This window comes from Epargyreus clarus, unplaced genomic scaffold (genome assembly GCF_041222505.1).
Source record: "Epargyreus clarus isolate Ecla_fem2 unplaced genomic scaffold, WU_Ecla_fem_2.2 ptg000004l, whole genome shotgun sequence".
Lineage (NCBI taxonomy): Eukaryota > Metazoa > Arthropoda > Insecta > Lepidoptera > Hesperiidae > Epargyreus > Epargyreus clarus.
This window is the reverse complement of record NW_027332212.1, coordinates 11,212,216-11,225,091: the sequence shown is the minus strand read 5'-3', so window position 1 is coordinate 11,225,091 and position 12,876 is coordinate 11,212,216. Positions and strand designations below refer to the sequence as shown.

Genomic DNA, 12,876 nt, shown 5'->3' with positions numbered 1-12,876 from the left:
TAAATCACACATCCAATGTCTATACATGGAACATTAGTATGAAATAATGTAAATTAAAATAATCCTTCGATCACTAGTTCTTATTAGTGATCGAAGAAATAATCCTTATTTTCTTCTTGTTTTGCAAGCAGTTAAAATTTTGAATTTTATTACAGCGAAATAAAATTACTTCTAACTACTCGTATTATATTATACTCATTTTATGACCAAAACATTTACTTTCAATTTTACCATAGACTTAGATTTTTTATCTGATTTTACGCTCTTACGGAGGAGAAGAAGACTGAACTTAACTTTCTGTATCATGATAAATAAACTTTAGTGAATCAATTTGAATATAGACGTTTGTTGTTTTGATAATTACACTTTACTTGGCGAAAGCGTCAAATATTCCCAATGAATCACAGTCTTCACGAAATATTGGAATGTACGATAACTATCCATACGTTTCAGTACCTATTACATAACAGCGAACTTTTCGTAACATTAACTAATAAACAAGCTTACGCTGCCAAGAATTCAAAATAATTGTCACCATTTGTTCATTTTTCGTACAAAAAATTGATAATTGAAACAATCGCCGTTTATTTGAGTCCACTCGGTGATAGCTTTTCAGTTGCTTAAAGTCTTTCAGTCGCGTTCGGCATATCTCTGAAGGCGGTCGCCCGCCCGCCCTACGAACCGCGCGCTTACGTTTGTGCTCCGAAACAAAGAAGTTTAAACAACTGGTTATGAAATAAAAACAACTGAAACTTAGTGAAAAGTTCTAGTTTAGTGGTTCCTGTATATGTACTAAGTGGATTGTGCCAATTTCTCATTCAAAGGTAATTCAAACACTTCAGGTTCGTTAGAGTTAAATTTTAGAGACTTTGTAGCGACACTCGGAAATGCAATCTAGGTTTGCATTGTGTTTGAATTTAACACAGAAACGTAATACTTTAAGTTGTTAAAAAACGGAATGAAAAAATATATTTTTGTTATTAAAAGTATCACTAAGGTTTTTATTTTTACGTACGAAAAGTATACGGTTTCCGTAAATAATATTTTACAATACAGTACTATAATTTTAGCAGAAATTATACTTAAAATATTATGAAACGTAAATATTATTCACGATGTTATTCTATTTTAATATGTTTCATTTTTATATGTTATACTTCGGTATATTCAGTCGATAAACATTAAAAATATTTAATAGCAATGACAGTAATTTGTATAAATACGTTACGCAATTTACAACGATAAGGGGTTATTCATTGATCATCATTATCCATTGCTTTCGCGATGATTTATGACCCTTGTTACGAGTGCAATAGGCTGGTTTGGAAATTCATTTCATTACGATATATTTTCGAATTATATATAAAATTTTAAATTTGTTTTATATTAAGGCTAATACCTAAACCTATGCTCCAATGTGGTGTTTTTAAAAGATGTAATTGACTGAAACATTTTTATAAGGTTTAAGCAGAATACGAGTATGTAGTCCTCTTGATGGTAAGTGGTCACTGCTGCCCATGGACATCTTAACCAACTTCAAATAAAATAGGGGGTTCTACCTTCTGAGGATTAAGATGGTTGCCTCATACGACAGCCTGTGGAGGTGGTAACCTGGTATTAGGAGCATGTTACCTTAGAATAAAATGTATGGGACTTAGAAAGCTGAACGATACTAAGAATATTACTATAATATCCTTAAAAAAAACGTCTTTCCATGTTTCTTACGGATACGTTATTTAAATGACATAGTATCTTACAATGGCAAAAAGGAGCATGCTACAATCAAATTATTTCAGTCGATTTCATGATTATGTTATTACAATGAAAAAGTTTAATAAAGGGAAGCTACTAATTTCGAAATTATAGACATCTCAATTTAAATAATATGTTATTAATTGTTTTAATTTTCATCGCATCATCATATTATTGCTATCTAATTACATATCAATGACCGTCTAAGTTAAAAAAACTGAATACAAAAAAAGAATACCTACTGTTTCAATAATTCTTTACTTACAAAAAAGTCATATCGTAACAAAATGACTCTACCCATTTGGCTAACGTACGGTTAGGCATAGTAGGGTGCCAAACTCGGGGTTGTAAAATAAACTATTCTCGGCCCTGAATATTTTGTGAACTATGGGGGTTGGTTTGCGACAAAAACGATATTTATGCTCCGCTTGATATATCTTCTAAGTTTACCTCGGTTTAATGAGTCATTTCTTGTTAGATTTATTGCTTTTTCTTATCTTTGCCAAAGAAGTTACCTCTTTTATTATAAGTAAACATGATTGATTATTGTATTAGGTAAGGAGAGGGTTTTGTAAATTTTAATTTATGACAATCTTAATCTTTAGTTGGTTTCCTTGAGAAAAGCCAAATCATTGCTGTTTTTATTGTTGTGTTTTACTACTGTATTAATTTATTATTGTAGAAAGTTGTTTATTTTGAATGTAGAAAGTGTATAAGACATTCCTTGTTAGAAAAAAGGTAAAAAATACATATTCATTCATACAAATTTATAAAATTGCAGTGTCTATGTAAAATCTGAGTAAATGCTCTATGCTCCACGCCTATCTCCGTCTTAGATAGATTCATAAAAAAGATACATAAAAAGAGAACCAATAAGATTTCGTAGATAGTTTTAAGATTTATTAGCCTGTTTGTTTTTGTGGGTTCACTTTGAAAAGTTGTAAGCTATTAAAATGATTTAGACAGGACCTTTATGCTTTTATATAGAGCTTTATAGGATCTACAAAATGGCTACTTGTAATCTCAAAAGGGTTTCAGCCTTAAAATAGACTTAGTTTTTGTTTTCGATAATCCAGGCTTTATATTTCTATCTAGATAAAAGTATAAAGCAGTGAGTGGCACAGAGCATTAGTGGTTGACATCGTCTTGGAATACAAATGAACAATCTGCACACAATTGCTATAGATCAGAGGTTCTCAAACATATTGTCTACAGCCTTTTTTTTTCTTTTCGAGGAGGAAAATTCAAAAGGTACCCGACAACGTGGGAGCGACGCCGGGTTATGTGGGATTTGTGGCCGTCCTCAACGCTTGTTGGAGAACTCCGGGATCTGTGACGAAACACAACCGGAGTCCGCAAGCGCGATGCCCTAATCGGGCTCTGCCCTGGGTGAGCGTTCGCTCCTCCCACAACATCTGGTGGTGACGGTATGCGACAACACATACCGCCGTCCTTCCCGGGGTAGCTTACAGGACGGTTCGAGCTCCCACTCTTGCCGCCCGCAACCCCGGAAACCCCCTTTTAGTCGCCTCTTACGACAGGCACGGGATACCGTAGCCCTATTCTAGTCCCGGAATTACAGGGACAATCGTCTACAGCCTATCGATTGTTATCTAGCGCTCCGGACATTATTAATTTCCACTCTTTGAGAATAGGTATCGTATAACAAACATTTGTAACTGAAATAAGTTCACAGGACAATAATAGAAATCAGCTATCCGTCCCTAAACAACTTGAACACCCTGTCAAATTTCTCTGGACTTTTTATCGCTTTATCCCTTTTAGGTCCCTATTGCCCATAAGGGGTCGGTATTGCCCACTTCGAGAAACACTGCTACAGAGTAAGCCTTACGAGGCCGCCCCACGCGATATTCAGGAGCGGTCTCCACTTTATAATGGCATATCCATTGGTATTTTAATCGATTAGATATCTAGCCATAATTTCAAAGTAATATTTTTGTTCCTAGGTAGCTGTCAACTCATTACTGTCGTAATGCTGGGCATAGGTTTCTTTTTAGCCTAAGAGGAGCTTAAACCGTAGTTCACCACCCTGGCCAAATGCAGATTGATAGAATTTGTACACCCTTGGGAAAGTGGCAACTACCGCCCATGGACATCTGTAATAAACCTCTGATATGATTGGACTCCTACTTGGAGGTGGCCTTAAATGAGTTGCTTCCCCTGAGGACAAAGTCGATACGCCTCAGCGAGTATATCCCTTTTACCACGAAATACAGCAGTGCTTAACACTGCTGTTATTGGACAGAAACAGGTGAGGCGGTGGTGCTTCAGGACTCTCAGGAGTCAAATCACAAGAGATTTCATTCACCTTCTAGCTTCTAGTTAAAGAAATAGAAAATTTATGATCACAGGCGAATTTAGACTAGTAGGCAAACCAAAAATACACGTATGTGAGGCAAACAATAGTAGTTGTAAAGTGATGTAGTGTGAATTCAAGATCCAGGTTATTCTCAAAGCTACATGAAATAATATTTAAGACCAGAATTGTATACCTAGTTTGACGTAAACTGAACAAGGTCGGCACTCGCTGCACCGGACACGTTTGAAAAGGTGCGGCTACAATTGAGATTAAGACGAAATAGAAATATATACAGGGTGTAAAACAATTCCATAATTATTATATTGTGTTTAAGTTAGTTTGATGACTATAATACCTAAAATATAATGTAAAATAAAAATGTTATAAGAGATTTCCATTTAAATAGGGTTGTAATGTTCTTAAAAAAATCTCAAAATTACACCACTTGGCAAACGTGCTTGACCAAAGAGCATAGTAACCTATGTAGGAAGTGCTGGACTATAGGCTGAACTCTTTAATTTTGACAAAAGGCCCTGAGAAGGGACTTTATCGGCTGATGATGATGTTAGCAACAAGGGTTAGTTAAGAACCACATTGAAAGTTTTAAGCGTGTACATAAAGACAAATTGAAAAAATGACTTATCTTTTACCTAAAGTTAGAAAAAAAAATCATATCATAAAGCTGAAAAAGTGCGAAAACTGTTTCCATAAAAACTAAACTTAAGCGATTGTCGTGCGCATTCAAATTTCGTCGTTTGTATAAGAAAGCCAGTATTAACTTGCTACCTTACATTTCCAGATATAAAATGTTGTTTCTGAAACATAATTAAAATGTGATGGAATATAATTTTAATTCCGCAGGTGTTAAAATTAAAGTTTTATTTTAGATAGTTTCCAAAGGATTACATTTAATCTGTTTACGATCAAGTTCGGTACCAAAAAGAACGAAAATATCTAATAATATTTAGCTTATAAAAGTGGATGAAAAAATAGACGTGGACGGTAAACCAGAGGCGGCGAAATACAGTAAGGTAATCAATGTAATGTATTGTGTCAATATCCATTATTGTCAAATTACTGAGGGTGACATTATTTGCCGCCGAAAATATATTTTATGCGAGATACTTACAGCTTAATAAAAAGGGTTTTAGTAGCAAAATAGCATGCCATCCAGCTTACGTTAAATGATTATAGCCTAAAATTAACTTTAGTTATCAACTCTAAAAAGAAGACTAGTCCTCCGTGATGCCCAGAACTACTACCTCTGAGGACTAAAGTGGAATGTTCAATTTCAGTTAGTCTGACCTTTTTCACTTTCGTGGAACCAGAACTTCATAGTGCAAACATTGAAGTTAAAGCTCGGAATATTCATAGCATAATTTTATTCTATACGATTTGTTATTAAACATGAATATGACTTTATATGATTTTAGCTAGGGATTTGATAGTATATTTCCAATACAACATCTCTTCAACAATTTGTTTCGAGTAATTAAAGAGACTTGCAACTGAACAAATAGAAACAAGAACATAATTATCAATAAAAACAAAAAAGACTGCTTAACAATATAGCAGAGATGTCAAATTCACAATTTAGACTCAAACGATATTTCACAATATGTTAAAATGTAGGGCGTGCCAAAAGATGATACATAGACACATACATACGCTCGAAATACATAATATTTGCAGTCGGCTAAAAGCTAGCCCCTAGATAGCTAGAATAAAATTGTAGAGTCCTATAGATAATCCCTTAGGAGCTACCTAAGAGTCTCATAAAGTCACCCTAATATTCAATACTAAAAATGTATGTACGTGTGCGACTCCTAAGAATTGATTTGGAAAGATACAATATTGGGATGCCGGAAGTGAAAAAAATATCGATAATCAGTAAAATTTTCAAAATATTTGGCGGTTTTAAAATAATGATGTATTTAGTTCAACCTAAGTCAATTATATAAATAGGTTTTTATACAATATATATTATATACATTATTTGAATTTACAATTTTTTTTAATGAGCAAAATTACAATATTTCAAAATATCGCCGTACAGCAGTACTGCTGGAATAAAAAATATATCGTTTTTTATACAATTTTCGGTATTGGATATTTGTATCGATATATCGGATCAAAATGTATCGGCCAAAAAAAAAATCGATATATCGATTTAAAAATATCGATGCATCGATATAACGATATTTTTTTCAACATCCCTATTACAATATTTAAGCCAGACTGCTTGTCTACGCGTCTGTCGGGCGCTCGGCACAAATAAATAAACGGCAGCTGGCTAGCAAACAAACTTAGGACTCGTATTAATCAAGATCGACGTTATTTTCCTACTGCCTTTAGGAAATGTATTCTATAATATTTTCCATAAAAATGCTATGGTTTTGTATACGAAAATATGTATCTTCGATAAGGTGATATCACTTGTATGTTTTGTTATGTAAATCACAAGGAAAACTACTTCCATGTTTGTCTATGTATTATGTGAATCTGCGTTCTAAAATTATAAATGTGACGAGTATGAAAATATATTAAATGACTATACTTAAGAGTAAGTAGTCACTCTCCTATGAACTTGTAATCAACCCCAGAGAGGATTGCAGTCATTGTAGAGGAATGCCACTTCTGAGGGCTAAGCTGGAATGGTATAAGTCTCCCTAACCATACTCTTCAAATCAGAGCACAATAGCGAAGTATGAGTGGTCGTGATGCCTTAGAAGGAGCCACGTAGGATAATCCCACCTTTCAAGATTTCTCATCTTGTCGTGGGGTTATAGCAACTCATAACTCTATGTGGTTTCGTTACGTGAAAATTACTGAAAATATAAACTGTGACTAAGCTTCGCGAATTGTAAAATTCATTTAGCAAACATTGAGAAATAAAATAAAACGAAAACTAACAATAGGTTCATCCTCGTATCGATTATGTAGAATAACAACGGGATGCAGCTCTATCACAATCTACTAGCGTTTTGAATATTTACTTTTCCATTCTTAGACTTGAGGGCTATAAATCTAGAATTTGTTTGAAAATCATTTTATATGCAGCAGTATAAAATATTTCATTGGATACCTCCATTTTATGCTTTATACAATTGGCAAGGCCAAAATGGTTTATAAATATTATAAATTATACTTACCATTTCTAGCTTTGACTTTAGTGCAGTTTTGAAAATAATTTAATATTTTTTTCCTGCCGCGCATGTTTACACCCGCACGAGCATTCTACGCACACGCCCTTACGTAACAAAGAGACTTCAGCAAGCAAGAACACTTTTCCTGTCACGCACGTAGTCGTGTTACACACAACGTGGCACTTGCGTCCTATTCTTAATACGCGCTATACATTCCATGTGATCTCTCAAATTGCATCAAAAAACAATTTAGCGTAACAACCTTTCAAAATATTTATAAGGGGCATGTAGTTTTACTGCTTGCATGTATTGTGTCATATGAGAAGAGCGATGCACGGAACGCGTCGTAAAAGATACACGATATGATACGCCTTGGTATTTTGCATTGTCGCAAAGAAGTTTTATCGTTAGGACCTTTATTGTGACGCTTTAAGGAGTATAGTTATAAAAGTAGAAAATCAACATTTTTTAGCTTTATTTGTATTTTATATTAATCTGTTAATCCTTTCAGTGCTTATCATGGTTAAATCATGTATTAAGTCGTGCTCACAAATACCCTTGAATGGTTTAATAAACATTTCTCTAGAACTTTTAGGGTTTATTGCCTTTTTACAATGGAATCCTAAATAGTTGCTTGACCGTCAGATTTTTAGTATCCTTAGTCATCGACCGCTCCTTAATTTAAACTAATTTTCTTCAATTTGGAAACTTCGTCGTTTTCTTTTTAGCAAATTATATGTGAAATATTTTATCGAAGTAATCTATTAAATTATCCCGTAATATAGTAAGCATTCTGAAAGTTAATCAATTATTCCTTGAAGAAGTGATTGAGAAATTGATTTAGAAATTACAGAGAAACTAAACTAAAGATTTACTAATGTTTTCGTTTGTCACTTCACATTGAAAATACTCGTAAGTAGTAATAGTAGTAGTATAGTATTAAGTACGATAGTCAAACTTACATTTAAGAAGTTTAAAAAAATGTTCTTATGGCTCAGGGAGGTCTTTCATTATTATTGATATAAAATGTGCTCTAAATAACTAAAGAATCACTCGCTCCATCTCTTGCTCTTACCTACTGTACCTAATACAAATAGAGTCTTACAAAAAATAGATACGTGTAGTTTCAATATGCGTGAAATTACATTTCCATTCAAAAGTACTATGAACTAAGAACTCATATTGCTGTCATTACTCCATAGATGTCAGTTGTGTTCTCTCGCTTCTCAATATATTAGGCCAAGGACATGTAATATTACGATGTCTACACGGCAATAAATACGTGTCACCATGATTACAACACACCTGATTTCTACTTACGTCTACGTTTTTACAGGAAAATGGTAAATATCGTATTTTATATATTGCGAAAACAGAACAGCTAAGAGCGTTTTGTAGGCATGGAGTACAACTTATTTAGTACTTATTTTATAGGTATATTTTGCATCTGTGAGGATTTTGGCCTGAACCTGTGTCATTTAAATAGAAGATCTATGCTTAGTAGTGAAAGTTGGTCGGTTTCGGTAGGAAATGAGCGAAATAAATTATTGCTAGACTTTAAATACCTTTGAGAACTTTTTGAAGATTCCATGGTATGCAGCTTTCCTCACGATTTTTTCCTTCACCGTTAAAACAAGTGATAATTAATTTGTAATACATAACTTTGAAAAATCAGTGGTGCCTGCTTGAACCTTGGACTCTCGATTGTGAGGTCGAGTTTTAACCACTAAACTAACTGTTTATAGTTACAGTGTAAATAACACTTGACTATAATTTCATACTCGTATTCTCGCAAGATGTTCAAGTTTAGCAATTTTCGTACTACCGAGGGTAAAATATTCAGTGAAAACAAAGCTGGCAACCCATTCACAGTTTCTATCCAAGTTTCTAGTCAAAGTCTGTATACAAAGTTTCCTTGTAAATTTTGAATGAGAAGTCGTATTCTAGTTGGTTCCAAGAATTATATTATCGTGGAGGACTGTAAACTTGCTAGGTTTTGTAGTTATTATTTTTCTTCTTCAAAATATTTTTAGGCCATTTGAATATTTTTTGTACTAAATAATACATTTTTTTACCCGACTGTGGAGCGTAATGTTTATCGAGCGTGTCGTTGGATTTATCTGAATAGTAGGAGTGACAAAGGCTATATTTTGAGGCAGTCGGATTTTTGTTTTCTAATAATTATGATTATTTAAATATAAAAATCTTTATGCGCCCGCTTTTTGTCAAATAAATTAGTATATTTTTAAAGTAATGTGGCTGGCCTTATTATTATAATTATCTACTAACATTTAATGAGCTTTGTCTGAATTAATAATAAAACTCTTTATTATAAATAGGTATTTACTTCTATATATTTATTATTTTAGGTTGCACGTAAAATTATTATCACTTGAAAAGTTTAGAGGGAGATAATTTATTAAGTAAATCTAGCACCTACTTAGCATTTGAAGGGGATAATTTTATGTACTAAAATACATAGAAGTAAAAGTAATTTATTGGTTTCTCATTGTAACCAGTGGCTTGGGTCCCTACAACCAAACACACAATAGTACATTACAATACGAGGACGAAAAATTTTTTTCTGACAAGTGTGAGTTTGCAGGCCGAGCCGCAGGCGAGGACTGCAATCACACGAGTCAGAAAAACATTTTTCGTCCGCGTGTTGTATAAAATTTTATATTACGGGGTCGGAAATGGGGGTTTTGCGCACGCGAAGCGTGCGTAAAACGTCCATTTACGCACGCCGTGATATAAAAGAACATTTTATTAACAGTCTTCAGGTTATTCAGTGTTTCAAGTGGAGTGGCGATTAAACATTCAGAGTACAAAAAAGTATAAAAGTCTTTTATGTATTATTTCGAAGGCCGCAGTTTTCACGAACGCTTAAGAATTTCAGTTTAGTCGATAAAGGCTATTTCAGGCTAAACGGCCTTCAGAGTTTATTAATGAGGGAAATTTATCGATTGATTTATTATTTCCTGATGGTACAATATTGTACAACAGATGGTGTCATTAAAACTTCGTAAAACCAAAATGACGGGATTAATTTTGACGTAGATTGTAGGAAAACTTTTCAATTAGAATCTGGATTATACAGGGAACTTTTAATCTTACGAAACGGAGAATCAAAAATAAAATTGTAACTTGTCAAATCTCGTAGTACCTATTAGTTAATTATATGCAATTGTTACTTACTTAAAATATAAATGTTGATATGACTTATTCGTTAATTTCTTATTAAATTTTTGTAAGAAGGCTAACTTGAAGAAGATTTGGACAATATACCTTGTGATTTAGTTCCGTATAGACTTTATAAGTGTAGAGCTACTTACTTTACAGAGTCTTACAATTTCGATATAAAAGCTTTCAAAACTTTAATTTAGTGTCAAATTGTTTGCCGTTAAGTCGATGATCCTCATACTGTGACATCTTGACAGATTGTTTCTCGGGAACTTTTCAGTAGCAGTTTGCGGTGAAATCAAGTTTCGCGCTTGTTGTAAAGTTACTAAAAAATTTAAGTTATTTAAGTTATTGGAGAACTTGAAGCAAGTTAACTTAAATGATCTTATAGAATTACTATATTTTTAGGAAAGAGTCTGTTGATTTATATTATTTTTAGCATATTTTGGTTACAAAGCTTGGTTAGTTACAAACAATTTTTACTTAATTTATCTATTGCGAAAAATTTATTTATTTTTATCTATTGCGTAAAGGGGCGTTATGAAGTAATTACTTTTAATAATGTAACAAACAAAAATATCCTTTTTATTCTGAGAGGAGACCCGTGCCCAGCATTGGGATATATTAATATCCCTATTAAGGTGGACGACGAAAAATAAACTTTTATTACCTTTCGTATATTTTGTATGTATAAGTTAAATTTACCTTACAAACAGTTTAATAGTTTGAGATAATACCTATAGTTCAATAATTATGTATATGGCATATTACACGTATAATAATTTGACACCTATCACAGTTCTATGAATAATTTAAACAATTTCCGCTTCCGATTTAAGCCTGTTTAGGAAAATAGAACGAACAAAATAGCAAAAAAGAAAGAAAGTTATTTTTTATTTAGGCAGAGGTATAAAATTAAATTCCCCAGATAATAATTTAATTTGAACCGGGAAAACCTGAAATAGGTCGCGATAAACTGTAGTAGGCGAGAATGTTCGTATTTTTAAACTTTATGCAAAATTGCTTATTATTTTGAAACGATCAAATAATATGAAACAAAATGATACGAAAAAAGTGAATTGAAACTTTAGTATGATAGGTACGTTTAACGAAAATCTAAGAGGTATCTTATACCTATATAAAATTCTCGTGTCACAATGATAGTTACCGTACTCCTCCGAAACGGCTTGACCGATTTTCACCAAATTTTATATGCATATTTAGTAGGTCTGAGAATCGGCTACTATCTATTTTTCATACCCCTAAGTGATAAGGGTTGTTCACTCTTAACATTTTTTATTCGTATGGCAACACAACGTTTGCCGGGTTAGCTAGTAATATAATAAAAGTTTATAGGGTCTTTGTAACTCTAACCGTATTCAATTTTCGTAGTAGTGTTAGCACCTAAATTGTGTGTAGGTACAGACAACAGGCCAGAATAGGTATCTGAATTATTTATTTTATCATTAAGATGCCTGCTTGCCGTGGACCGACGCTTTAGAATGTTCCACGTTCTACCTAGTGGAAAATCAATATATTTAAAAATGTATGTATGTTTCAATGTATTTTTTTAGGATTCCGTATTCTTAAGATGAAACGGAACCCCATTACTAAGTTATGGAGGCATCACCACCACACCTATTTCTGCCTCATAACAGCAGTGTTAAGCACTGCTACGTTCTGGTTTAAAGAGTATGGTAAGGGAGACATACTTTTCCGAGGCGTTCCAGCTTAGTCCTCAGGGATAGCGGCGCATCTGTGACATGTGTGCGCATCAGGTAGGAATAACTAATCCTATCTGGGGTTGATTACGGAGGTCCATGGGCGGCAGTAGCCACTTACCATCAGGTCGACTGCATGCTCGTCTACTACTCCTATATTATAAAAAAATAACTCTGTCTTTTCGTCTGACCCTCTGTCACAGGGCTCTATCTCCTGAGTCGTAATAGATAGACACTTGAATTTTTACTGTAATGTAGCTTCGAGTTCGAGTCCTGTACCCTTACCAGGAGTTTTTACGTTTCGACAAATATGACCATTTTGGTATTTGCTTACGTATTGGCCCATACGATTTCCTAGTTCTGACACAATCCGCTAGGGGCGCTGATTGGAATTTGTATGGGCAAATACGTAAACAAATACCAAAACAGTCATATTTGTCGAAACGTAAACTCCTGGTAAGGATACTGACTGTTTCGGTTTCAAAAGGAAACAAATGTCCGACAAATTGTTTGTTTCTGTTTTGGGCGTGTGTTTACACGAAATTGGGTTAATGAAGGGGCAAGCGAAATGTAATTTGTTGCAATGTAGGCAATTGGTTCACTTTATTTTTAAAGAAGATATGTATGTAATGCCGTATTCGCAATTCGAACTTAGTAAATGACAACTATCTTCTATCAAATATTATTAATCAATTGCACATACAATTATACGAAATATCTAAAATTATTTAGTTATAACGCAACGGAACGTCTA

At 33.6% G+C, this 12,876-nt stretch overlaps 1 protein-coding gene across 1 annotated transcript in view; it reads left to right on the top strand.

Annotated features, from left to right (window-relative positions):
- Positions 1–650: 650 nt before the first annotated feature.
- Positions 651–12,876, top strand: part of LOC140757196 (uncharacterized) — a 106,958-nt gene continuing 94,732 nt past the window's right edge. Inside the window, exon 1 of the mRNA XM_073092733.1 lies at positions 651–824. The gene's annotated coding sequence lies outside the window, so the exon portion shown is untranslated. The remainder of the gene's footprint in view (positions 825–12,876) is intronic.